Genomic DNA, 12991 nt, shown 5'->3' with positions numbered 1-12991 from the left:
ATATAAATATATACGATGGTCTGTAATAGGGTTTGAAAACCATTATAGCAGCAGTAAGGGACGGGAGAATACAGAGAGGTTTTAGAAAGAAACTGAGAGAGAAGAAGCTAGGGTTTTGGCCAAGGATTGTAGGTCGGACCAAGGAGGAAGGTTGAGGGCTATTCGAGGGTTAGAACCGAAGTAGAGGAATCCTTGACGGCAGTTACAATCGCCGAAAAAACTTAGGAACGAGGTTTTTATTAAAAAACCACAGAGGCAAGTTCTATTCTATCTCTTTCCCTTTGTCCTGTATTTTGTGCATACCTAGATGATATCTGGGATTTTAATCGGTTATTAATTGAATCTATGTTTTATACATATTGAATTATTTGTCTTTGTATGTTTAAATCTACTCTGGAATTGGTTGCAAATCTGGGTTAATTTCAGTTTTTAACTTAAAACATGTTGAATTGGTAATTGATTTTAGAGTTCTTTTTACTGCAAAATGATTTAAATAAAGGACTGGGATGCTTCTAGATATTCTTTAGAATCTTAAGAACAGAATTCATGAAGAACAAAATGGCTGAAAATGGCCGGAGACGAAGCAGAGGAAGCGTAGAAGGGCAGTGCTCTCAGAGAGGGAGAGAGAGCCGGCTTCAGGGGGTTGGGAGCCGGCTCCCCTCTTCACAGAGCTGGCTCCAAGGTCTAGGGAGCTGGCTCTAATATGCTTGGAGCCTGCTCCATCTTCTTGAGAGCAGGCTCTATGGTTTTGGTACGTTCTGTGTTGATTTTGGTGTATTTCGGAACAGTTTTGGACACTATTTGGATATGTTTGGGATTCTGAGTTGTTTCAAGGACTGGAATGAGAATTTTAAAAGTAATTGCAAGGGATTTGAAACTCTCTAATTGCATAATTTGAACCGTAGAGCAAATGGAATAAACACTATAAAAATAAGCAACCTTGCACGCTTTAACGGATAGGAAGGACTGAATTGTGTAATCTTGTTTTAAAAATTTAACGGATTGTAGCATGGACTCTAAACATGAGATTATGCTGTAATTGAACCCACAGTGCATAATTTATCTCTATATGCTATTGGTATTCACAGTGTGGAGGTTTTAAGCAATGTCGCACATGGTTGACGGTTGTAAAGTATTTAGTTGATTGCATTTATCTTAGCAATCTAAATAAGTAGAGTAGGATTTTTAAAGTTGTTTTGGATGCATAATAAGGTCTTATACATATTAGATTTTGTTATGTTTTTCCTGAATTTAATTGAAGAATTAATTACATATTTTCTGTCAATTACATGAATGTTGGTCTGGTTTTTAATTGAAGAATTAATAAATTATTTTCTGTCAGTTACATGGATGTTGGTCTAGTTGTTAATTGAAGAATTAGTAAATTATATTCTATCAATTACATGGATGTATACTAGATTTTGAATTGATGGACTATTAAATCTTGTCTCGTCACTTACATAGATGGATTCTGGATTTTAATTTGACGAACGATTAAACTTTGTCTCATCAATTACATGGATATTATTATGGATTTTAGTTAATGAACTGTTTCAATTCTGTTTTTATCAACTATATAGATTATGTGGATTTTATTTGATGTACTGTTTAAAATGTTGCATCATTTACAGATCATATGCATTATATGCACCGGTATGGGACGGTGGCATATGGAGGGACGGATTATATCAAAACACTAATTCCTACCCATTCATACATACGGAATGGATTAACTAAAATAGTTAAATCCTACATGGTTTCATGTCCTGTCAACAATAATAGTTGAACAACATATTGGATGGTATTTATATTTCTGTATTAGGAAGGATAGAGATTTAATTAAGACATTTAAATCCTAATTATATGTTGTGTTTTGGCGACGAACAGTTGAACGGGCACAACATTGTATTTGGATGGAATTTATATATATAATTATGGTACCGCGATCTGAGCTTGAGTCTCATAGTCGATGGTTAGGGAGCGTATATGCGGTAGGATGCGTAGCTAGCTATGTTGTTTGAGGTATACCCTGTTAGGCTTAGGTAGTCATGCCCACTCAGGTGCATTTTGCATGTTACCTTCTATTCAGGTTGAAACCCTCATCATAGTCCAGTGAGAGTCCTGTAGTATGGATATATATATATATATATATATATATATATATATTTATTTATTTATTTACGGACTATATAGATATGGTTAAGACATCTAGGATGTATCTGCGTATCGGGTCTCTGTTTGGATTGTAGTTGGGATAGAACTTATTCGTTGGCCTGACCCACTATTATTTTTTAGGTAACGGATAGTTCCAAGTCTTAGAGCTTGTTCATGCTAAGCAGAGACGGCTACTCATTCTTCCGACGGCGTATGAGTTTTCTTCATGATTTAGCATTGGAGTTCTGCAGTTGTTGTTTTCAGTGTTGGAGTTTTATTAGGGGTCCACCAGATGGATTCCCGAGTTGCATTAGAAATGGAGAAGTTGAATGTATCAGAAGTGCTTCTTATTTATAAAATTTATTCTGAGGTTTCAGTTTCTGGATTATCATTTTAGTTTCTTTTCAGCAATTTTATTTATTCCTGTTTATCTTAATTGTATTATGTGTTCGTTTATTTCTCATTGGTTTGATATCCTCAGGTAATCGGACGTGGGCCTGGCCAACCCGCATCCGAAAGTCCAGGGGTATCACATATAACCTTCCCAAACTTGGAATTGACTGTGGTCCTGAAAAGATGGCACTTGGATAAAACTCATTAGATAACAAAGGGATAATAATAGTGTACAGTGGACATGTAAGTGTAAATGGGATAAGAAATGAAGTAAAGAGAGAGGAACAATTGTGGTCCTGAAACATTTTGGGCAGTAATCTGATCGGTCGTGTCAATTATACATCAACCTTTGCAATAGCACAAATCATTGTAAAATAGGGCTATTGGTCGGGTAAGTCGAACCGCTGGGACCGCATGGTTATGGTAACTAAGAAACTTAGAATCACTTCTAGAATGATGAAAGGGTAAATAGAGGTTTGTTGGTTTGTCACTGAGTAACTAAAATTAGAATGTGCATAAAACAGTAAATGAAAGGAATCTAAGATGAGAGGAACTTATGTAAAGAGGGCTAGGGAAGTGAATTCACCACCAACTATGTAAACATGCTAGCTTGTAAATAACTTGGGGAACAAAATATACATGTAACCATGATATGTAGAAGTGCAAGATAACTACAATATCTTCAAGAAGTTCACACATTCAAGAATTAAGTATAATTCATCAAATGTGGGCATAATTTATCTATCTAAACTAGGGTTTAGCATGAAATATCCTTCCTAAGCTATGAACTATCAAAGTCCTCAATTTGTGTGGTAAGTGCACATGAAGTCAAAAGCTAAGGATAATCCATAAAAAGGGAGGCCCTAAGTTTGGACTATCAAACCTTCTATACAACATGCCATTAAAATCATTTCATATTCTCATCTCCATTCTCACTATGGAGATGTAAGCCCTATAATCATGAAAACATACAATCTAAGACAAGATAATACATTTAACATCATCATTTATTGAATTGAAGAACATTTACAACATGAGTAAGTCTCTAGAATATGAAAAGATTACATACACACTTCATTCCCCAAATTAAAACAAGATTATAGCATACTTACAAAGAATGGCTTCATCACCTCCCTAGGATAGGGAGTTAGTTGCTCATGGATGGAAGAGAGGAAGGAGAAAAGATGACAACCCCCTCTATTTTCGTGCTTAGAGGACCCAAAATACACCCAACCTCAAGAACTCTACTTTCTCTCTCTAAAAACCTTCCAAAAAATGAGAGATATCTCAAAAATAAAGCTCAAGCCCTTATCTACCCTTCATTCTCCCATTTTCCCTCCATTTTTGAGGCCTGCTAACCCTAGAAGGATTAGGACCACAAGAAAAAGTCAAGGGGACAACATTGGAAGAAGGAATGCAGAGCTGTCTGTAGATCGGCGGGTGCCTGCGGCTTGATGGGCTCACTGGCGTCCTTGGCGGGCGCCCGCGGCTCTGTGACTGCACTCTATCAAGGCTTCTTGTAAGCCTCTTCGAGCCGGAGCGTTGATGCCGTCTCCACTTTGAACACTAAACCACGAACTCCATGCGTACAAGGACTCAAGAGGCCTGGCCCAAAAGGCGATCCCCAGCAAGGGCGCACCTACTTCATCAAGAATGATGTCAAAACCACTTCTTTAATCACATTCGGGGAAACTGACCTGAAACAAGACAAAAGTATACAAGTAAAGTAAAATTGTCCATTATACTTCATTAATGGACCTAATTCAAACAAGAAAGGGCACTTGAATATAAAATATTCGGCGCTTATCGCACCCCCAAACTTACATTTTGCTAGTCCCTTAGCGAAACAAAGTATAGAACCTAACCAAAATGACGACATATGAAATGCCATCATCACGCATCAATCATGAAGCAAGAAATTATCTACGAAGCTCAAAAATAACTTGGAACAACAGAGAATTTGGAAATAGACTCATTAAGCAAACTACCTTACATATATAAAGGCTTACTCAAAGTGGCAAAATAAGTTTCAACTTTTACGCACTACTCATTAAAACCTATATAAACACTTCAATTGTCATTTCTAAAATGGAATTTAACTCTAACTTCAGTGAAAGTGAACCGGATTCCCAATATGCGGCTTTTACCCTCTTTTTCCAATCCCAAAAACACAAGCTCTCAAATCCTTAAATCTCCTTCTAAATGAGGTCCCCAAGGCTTAACTTGTAATGACCCGGTCATTTTCATTCCTTTCCCTTTCCTCAGATTTTCACGGATATTTTTTTTCCGTTGATCTTTTTCCTTTCTGAGTTCAGTTCCTCGTCACTTAGTGTCGTCTCGAGTGCTCTAGAGTGATTTTCGAGACTCTTTTATGTGGATTGACAATTTCCTTTGAGGACCGAGTCAATTCCGCATTTTTTGTTTTTCGACACTATTCACTTTTTGTCTTTTCCCTATTTTATCTTTTTCCCTATTTCGTCTTTTCCCTGTTTGTCACTCTATTTGCGTAACCACACTTCTTGTGTTCGAAATTGGTTTTTTGACTTCACGTATCTTCATTCTCAATGATTTATATGAGATACGTATCTTTACTTTCGTGAGAAAGTACTCTGATTGCTCTCGGTGCCCATAGGGGCATAAATGTAAAGTTCTTTGGAAACGTTTTCTTTTCTTGGGGTATTTTTCATAAATATCTTTTGAAGATATTTTATTTCAGGGGTATCTATGAAAATATCTTTTGGAAGATATTTTCATTTTTGGGCAGTTCACAGTTTTCACTTTTTGGAGGGGCTATTGTGCAATTAATGAAAGTTATTGCTCAATGCCTTGTTTTGAGCTTGGATCCTCGTATGAGATTCATTTTCACATTTTGTTGAGTCGTGGACTCTTAGAATTTCCTCCTGGACGATATTTTTCAGTTTCAGGGTTTCTGGCATTAGTTTGCGCCAAACTTGTTTTGGGCATAACTTTCTGCTCAGGACTCAGTTTTTGACGCCGTTTCTTCCATTGTTCATATTTTCTCATTTGGAATCTTTTTTGTTCACAGAGTTTTACCGTTTGAGCACGTCTGCTTGAATTTCACTTTTCCGGACCCGGCGGGGCCCATACGGGGCACTTTTTGAGTTTTTCTATAAATAGGAGGTCTTTAGTGAAAAATCAGATTTCACTCTCTCTCCCCCCTCTCTTGGCCGGATCTCATGGCAGCCATGGCTGCCATCTTCTCTCTCTTCTTTTGAGCTTACTCCCCTCACTAAAAAGTGATGATGCTTTTATGTTTATTGTTCCCCTCGGCGAGGCTTTCGATTCTAACCGATTGGAATCTCGTTTTGGCCATTTCTTGAGTTCGGGTTTGAAGTCAAGTTGTGTTTTTGATGGGGCTTCCTTGGGATTCATGTTCGTGGTGTTGTCATCGACAAAACCTAGGAGTTTCGTCGGATTCGGAACCGATTTATTTTGGTGGGGATTTGAGATTTCATCTCAAATGGAGGTAGAAAATGTTTTAGGATTTTATATGTGTTGTATTGTGTGTTTTTCATGTTTATACAACCTATATGCATGCCTTGTGTCAAATCTAGGAAATTTGAAATATTTAATTCTTTGTATAAGATTTAATTTTCATGATGATGAGAAATTTGGATTTGAATTGTGGCATGGTAGAAACTCTTGTTTTAATATGTTGGTTAACATATATTAAATTGGGATTAATAAAATAAGAATTGCACTTTTTAATTAATATTTATCTTTTGTGAATGATTAAAGTTTATGGTCATACCTTGCATGAAATTGAGTTGTATTATGCTTCAAAATTAAGTTTTGGCATGTTTGTTAACATACTTTAATTTGAGAGCATTTGGTTGAGTTTGAAAATCTAGAGGCTTTACTTAAGAGAATTAATTAAAATCCATTTTGTGGTTTCATGGGCCAATTAAGCTTGTGTGTGAATACATGTAATGATCATGATATATCTTTTAACATATATTAAATTGAGGCCATCTGGAAATGATTTGAAATCTAAAGAGTTTAATTATTTTGATGTAATTAAATTCTATGTTGTTTATCCATGGATCTAATCATGTTTTAGATTTTGTTTCTATTTTAAGAGCATGGATTTAGACTTATGATTTATTCACTTGATTGTGTTATATGCATTGAAGAGCATTGTTGTTAAATTTATATTCACGAGAGTATGTTTCTAATATGAATATATTGTTGGCTTGTGATTTCATAGCATTATGGATATGAAATGCTTATTATGCACAATTAAGAGTTATATTACTAACTTGTTACTATGTAGTAGTAATATGTATAAGTTATGAACTTATTTGGTTTATTTTGGAGTCTTGGGATATTGTTGTTACATGTGATATGGCTAAAGTTCGGCTTTAGTGCGGGAGGTATAATTTTTCCCCAATTGAGATAGTGCGCACTTAGGGTGGTTTTCCCTACGGGTTAGTGCCCGAAATAACCATTTTGTTCTCGGCAGAAATCCGAGATGTGAAGTCCAAGTCTTCCACTATTTGTTTTCATATTCAATTCCAAGTTGACAATCATGTTTACCTTGTTGACTTGTGGTTTTGGCTATTGGCGATTTGATGTTGTTAAGTACATCCATACTAAATTGCTATATTTAGTTGATTTCATACTTTTAGATTTCTAGTTGATAACCTAGAGAATCTATGTCATGATGTGTGGTATTAGATATTCTAATTATGCTAAATTGTTATATTTAGTTGATGTTGCATTTTAGACTTCAAGTTGATAACCTTGAGAATCTATATGTTGTTGCTTTGTGTAAGCATGACCCTATGTTGCTAAAATTGCATGACTGAGGTGATTGATGCTAGAAATGATCTTAGATAGCTAGGATGCTCCTTGAGTCTCACCTTTGACATAGACGTTAGGTGGAATGAACCACAATAATTAAATCATGCAAACTTGTAAAACGTAGGTCGATGCATGCTCATTTCCTACGAGTAGCTTTATGTTACTAACCCCTACGATACTGGGGCATATTTCAGGTACAAGAATTAAAGTTGAGACTCCCATTATGCTTGGATGACTTGTGGACTTGAAGACTTCCATTTTTGTGAAGGTTGGCTCGGAATGCCAGTTGTAGTCTTATTTGTCAAATGTGTATATTTGATTCTAAACTTGTAATGTGTGCCTAAGCACACTTTTGATTCTCATTTTATATATATGACATGAGGCCAAGGGCCAAACTTCTTTTGGAATCACATTTATGTCATGGATGTTGATTTTTGCCTTTAAAGAGATTATATGAAATTCATGCGTTTTACTATGCTATTTTGCGCCGGAGTGTGCATTGTATATGAAATTTTTTCCATTAGCATTCATTCATCATGTATGAAGTGTGGCCAAGGGCCAAACAGCATTTTGAAACCATTTCATGATTTTGAATTCCAAGTTTTCATTCCAAACTTCGTTTTTGGCATTTTGGCCGTTGGGGGGTCATATTTTGTGTTAGCCATATTTTTGAGCCATGGACCATTGTAGCACATCTTATTAGGTAAGTTACATTTGCGTGCATGGTCATTTCCAGGCAAAGATTCTTCTTTGGTGAAATGAGCCTCCTACGGACTCATTTTACACTTTTGTTGCATAATCTGACCTAAGGGTATTTTGGGAATTTTATTTGGGAAATAAATTCCGTTCTTCATATGGTTGAATATAAAATGTGATTTTAGGGGGGGTTTCTTCTTCGTGTTTTTCCGGAAAATGTCATCTTGGTACCGGAAATCGTTCATGAAGTTCAGTTTTCTGTTTTCCATTTAGCAGCTTTTTGGACCCTCTGGACCAGTTTTCTTGGGAGGTCATTTTAGGAATTTTATAGTGCGTATTTTTCAATTTTTCTCAAAAGTCATGTAGAAAACTCAATTTTGAGAGGGGTTTCTTCTTTGTGTTTTTCCAGAAAATGTCATCTAGGGCCTCAAAATCCCAATTTTTTCCTGAAAAACCCCTGCTGCCAGGTTTTTGGGTTGCACCTTACTGCCCTCTTCACATCTAACCGGTTAGAAGGGGCTATCTAAACGGTTAGATGGGTGTGGACAACGTTTTTGTCACTATTTTTGGCCTTCTAACCGGTTAGAAAGATCTCTTAACCGGTTAGATGTTCTTGGGTTGGCACTTTTTGACCGTTTTGCCCCTTCTTCTTCCGTTAGTCATATCTTCTTCATCCGGACTCTGAATCAAGTGATTCTTGAGTCTAAATTCATTAATTTTTCGTTGTCTTTTCAATGGTGTACTCGGTGGCACCCAATTTTAAGCTAGAAATGACATTTTTGTCCTTAGGTTCATTCTTGTTCATTTTTGAAAACGTTGCTCCGCATTTGATTCCTTTGGGTTCCGTGACCTCGTTGAGGGTCATAATGGTGTCTTAGAGCCATGTTGTATCTCTAGAGACTGTTGTTTTATCTTTTGCTTCCATATTTTAGATCCGTTATCGGGTCATCTTTCGGTTCATCACTGATGCACTGGGTTGAAAAACTTGGGCCGTCACATAACTTTATTCACAAAACAACTTTGTTGCTTAATGACGATTTTATTGATCAACTCAAAAGATCACCTACTATGGTCGTGCAATGTCAAAATCCTTTAAGCTTTCTAACCAACCCATGTAGCAAGTGTTGGGCCAATAACTCCCAAACCAAATGGTTTTAGGGTGCTAAGTGTAGAGACACTCCTAGGGCTTAATAACTCGAATTGGAAAGGCTACGAACTTTGACGAACCATATTTATTTATTTTTGAATGACCGTGCAATTTCTAAGTCCTTTAAGCTTTCTAACCAACCCATGTAGCAAGTATTGGGCCAACAACTCCCAAACCAGATGGTTTTAGGGTGCTAAGTGTAAAAAACTCCTAGGGCTTAATAACTCGAGTTGGAAAGGTTATGAACTCAAACTGGTCAATTTTTTTTTTACTGCCAAGGGTATCCATTCATTAGGGTCATCAATTCAGATCAACTGAGTCCTAGTCAAGGTCAATTGGGTTACATACCTCACAATTAGGTTTCCTATGTGCAAAGTGAAGCATAAAAGAGTATGAAGTCCTGCCAAAATCTAATTGAAGTACTTATACAGACCGATATGAATCAACATGCTTATTTCAAAAAAAATTCTTTATTTTCAAAAATCTCTTGGCTTCTATATGCAAAGTATTAAACACATGTTTCAATTCCAAAAGTTCCAAATTACACTATCATTGTTCCTAACAACATGATTTTATTAGATAACATGCATAAAAAATGAACAAAAATCATAAGAATGTAAGCACGTGCACCCCTAAACTTGAATGTCACATTGTCCTCAATGTGAGAAGACAATGGATAAGAAAAATAAAAATAAAAATGGAGAGTGCCAAGAACAATAGTACCAAGTTGAGGAGGAATGGAGTGGCGGTGCAAAAATAGGCCAGTTCGTGAATTCCAGGAGCATTCCCCTAATCTTGGATACAAAAACCTGTCAAAAGCATCTATACACAGCAAGAAGCATATGAATTCAAAAATGAATGAAACTAACTGCAATTTAATTAAGTAAAAACTATAATCCATGCAAAGTAGCAAAAACGATGTAGTTGTAAGTTCAAAAAAAGATAGAAAGCAATTGCCAATCGCGGCCCAAAATAAGTCTAAAAAGTACTACTGAAAGGGAAATAAAAAAGAGAAGCATCAAATCACTCCATCATCAGAGTGGAGGAGGAAGCGCCAGATACGCCGGGTGCTCGGTCAAGCAAAGTCTGGAGCATAGCCTGCAAAACCTCCTGGCTCTCTTGAGTTTTCTGAATGGCGCCCTCTGTGTTGCCAAAACGGATGTCGAAAGCATCAAGACGAGCAGTGAGGGCAAGATAGTCAGCTCGGGTCATGACATCCAACGGCGGAGCAACTGGGGCTGCTGGAGCCGCGGGGGCATCATGAACAGACAGAGAAGGAGCCACAGGGGGTGCCAGAGCATCCCAATCCAACTCGCCCCCAATGCGGGCCTGACGGGACGTCTTGAGCTGCACAGTGCTAGACTTCTAAACCCCAAGGTTGAAGTCAAAAAAACTTTTTTCTTTTTTCTTACCACGGTGTGCCCTGAGTCCGGCATTTTTAAGGAGCCGGGTGATAAGATAAGGAAATGAAAATGCCCAATTGGTAGCAGCGCAGGACCTTACTAGAATTAATTTATTGTAAAATTTGATAATTTGGTCCCAAACATGCTGTGGGACGCAAAACTAACAGTTTGTCTCAGCGGCGTAGAGGGCTTACAGAAAAGCCCCCTTTCGCTCGGAGTGGCCTGGCACGGGAAGAACATTTTTGGCCAGAACCAAATTTAGAAACCACAGTCAGCATGGCAACAAGGATTTATTAGTACTTGTAGTCCGATTGCCTGTGAATTGGCCATGGCAAATCTCCCCCACAATGTCGGACAAGGTCATGTCCGGAGGAGCAATATAAAGAGGCAAGCCCGCCCCATCCATGGGAGATGCCAATGGGCAGTCCATAGCTATAGCGAGGTCATCAATGGTAAAGTCAAAAGCCTCGTCATCAATGGTGGTTTTGATGACCTTTGGTTCCGCACAAGAATAGAATATGTTGGCATAGAACAGACAGACCATGCACGGGTGGTTTGAAAAGCAATGCAAGGCCACGTGCTCGCAATTCGCGGACTGACCATGCGGTTTCTGGATTTTGTTCAAAATTATTGGCAATGTTGAATTGTGCTTCGGGGACAATTGGCCATTCCGCCCAATTTGGAGTTAGAAGCACATTAGAAGGGCCCACAGATGATCTAGCACGCTTGGAGGTCATTCTAGAAGCCATTGGATGGGAGAAAAATGGGTCAAACCTTTTTACGAACACCTGGTGTGCAGTAAGAAAGGGAAGAGATGCAAAATGGGGTTAGAAACTTGAAAACCTAAAATTTTCAACCTGTAAATGACATGCAATCACCATCCAACAAGCACCAATCGTCCAACAGAAGATTCCCAACCTCCATTGATCATGAAATTGAAGAAAAGAGAAAATAAAAAAAAATAGAGAATTTACCCAATGGTAGAACAAAGCCCTCTTGTGGTTGAGAAGAGAAGAGTTGAAGGCAAGATTGAGATGGAAAAGGGAAGGATGATGGATTGAGAGAGAGATGAAGTGGATGGGGATGGGTAAGATTGGTAGGAGAGCAAGAGATTGAGAGGGTTTGAGGGGCGTGGGGCGACGAGAGAGAAAGAGAGGAGGAGTTTTATAGAAGCGAAATGGGCTTGGACGCCCATTTAAGAGCAGCGGTGGGCCTCCGCGGGCGCCCGCGAGGCGACGAGGAGCACTGTTGGTTTTCGCGGGGGCTTGCGAGACACAGTGGGGCCCCGTGGGCTCGCTGAGCACACTGGCAAGAATGACGGGCACCCGCGGGAATGTAGCGGGCGCCCGCGCTCCTTTGAGGACACTGGCATGTTAGCGGGCGCAAGTTTTCACATTTGGGGTGACAAGCTTGGGATTTTCATGAATGAACTTTGGATTAGAAGAGCTAAGATTTGGATTTTTCAAAGGAGAATTTTTGTCATCCTTATTTTCATCAACCTTGTTGTCAACAACTCTACCACTCCTAAGGGTGGTGATTGATTGAACATACTCATGACTCGGCTCACTCGGAGGAGGGGTTCCGTCAATCACATGCATCCCTCTAGGATTCTCAAATGGTTGAGTGGGAAGCTTACCCTTGTCCTTTTGGAGCAATTGGTTCATAGAGTTAGCTATTTGTCCCACTTGGTTCTCAAGTTTAGCTATAGATTGAGTATGAGAATGAACCACTTGAAGAGTGTGCTGCAAAGATGTCAAGAGTTGCTTGTTGGAATAGATTATTTGCTTATTCAAAGATTCCATCATTTGCTTGCTTTTAGCCACGATTTCATTAGTTTGAAACACAAGGGGTTGATTAGAGACATTTGGATTGAATGAAGGACAGTAACTTGACGAGGCCTGAAATTGCCTATTTTGGAATTGAGAAAAGGGCTGATTTTGGTGCCCTTGATTTTGTAATTGAGAATTTTGTGGGACTTGTTGCCGCCACGAAAAATTCGAATGATCTCTTCAACCCGGATTGTAAGTATTGGAATATGGATTATTTCCGGGCTTTGAGAACATAGCATTTGCTTGCTCTTGATTGAGATTGGGAAATTACTCTGGTGTGGGGCAATCCTCCGAGAGATGGAATTGACTAGTACAAGATGCACATACCGTACTTGCCGAATTTTGAGACAAAGAGGGGGAGAGATGTGGTGCCATCAACTAATAAAATTTATGAGCTATGGCATCCACTTGAGAAGATTCTTCCCTCATTGTTTTTGGTTGACAAAGATTGGTGCTGTTTGCATTGGTTGAGGTCAGAGCCCTACGAGAAGTATGTTGAAGTGAATTTTCACTCAAATTCTCTAGTAAGGTCCAAGCCTTATCCG

This window comes from Cornus florida, unplaced genomic scaffold (genome assembly GCF_030987335.1).
Source record: "Cornus florida cultivar Cherokee Brave unplaced genomic scaffold, ASM3098733v1 CherokeeBrave_3.0.0_Hap2_Chr04, whole genome shotgun sequence".
Lineage (NCBI taxonomy): Eukaryota > Viridiplantae > Streptophyta > Magnoliopsida > Cornales > Cornaceae > Cornus > Cornus florida.
This window is presented reverse-complemented; position numbering follows the sequence as displayed.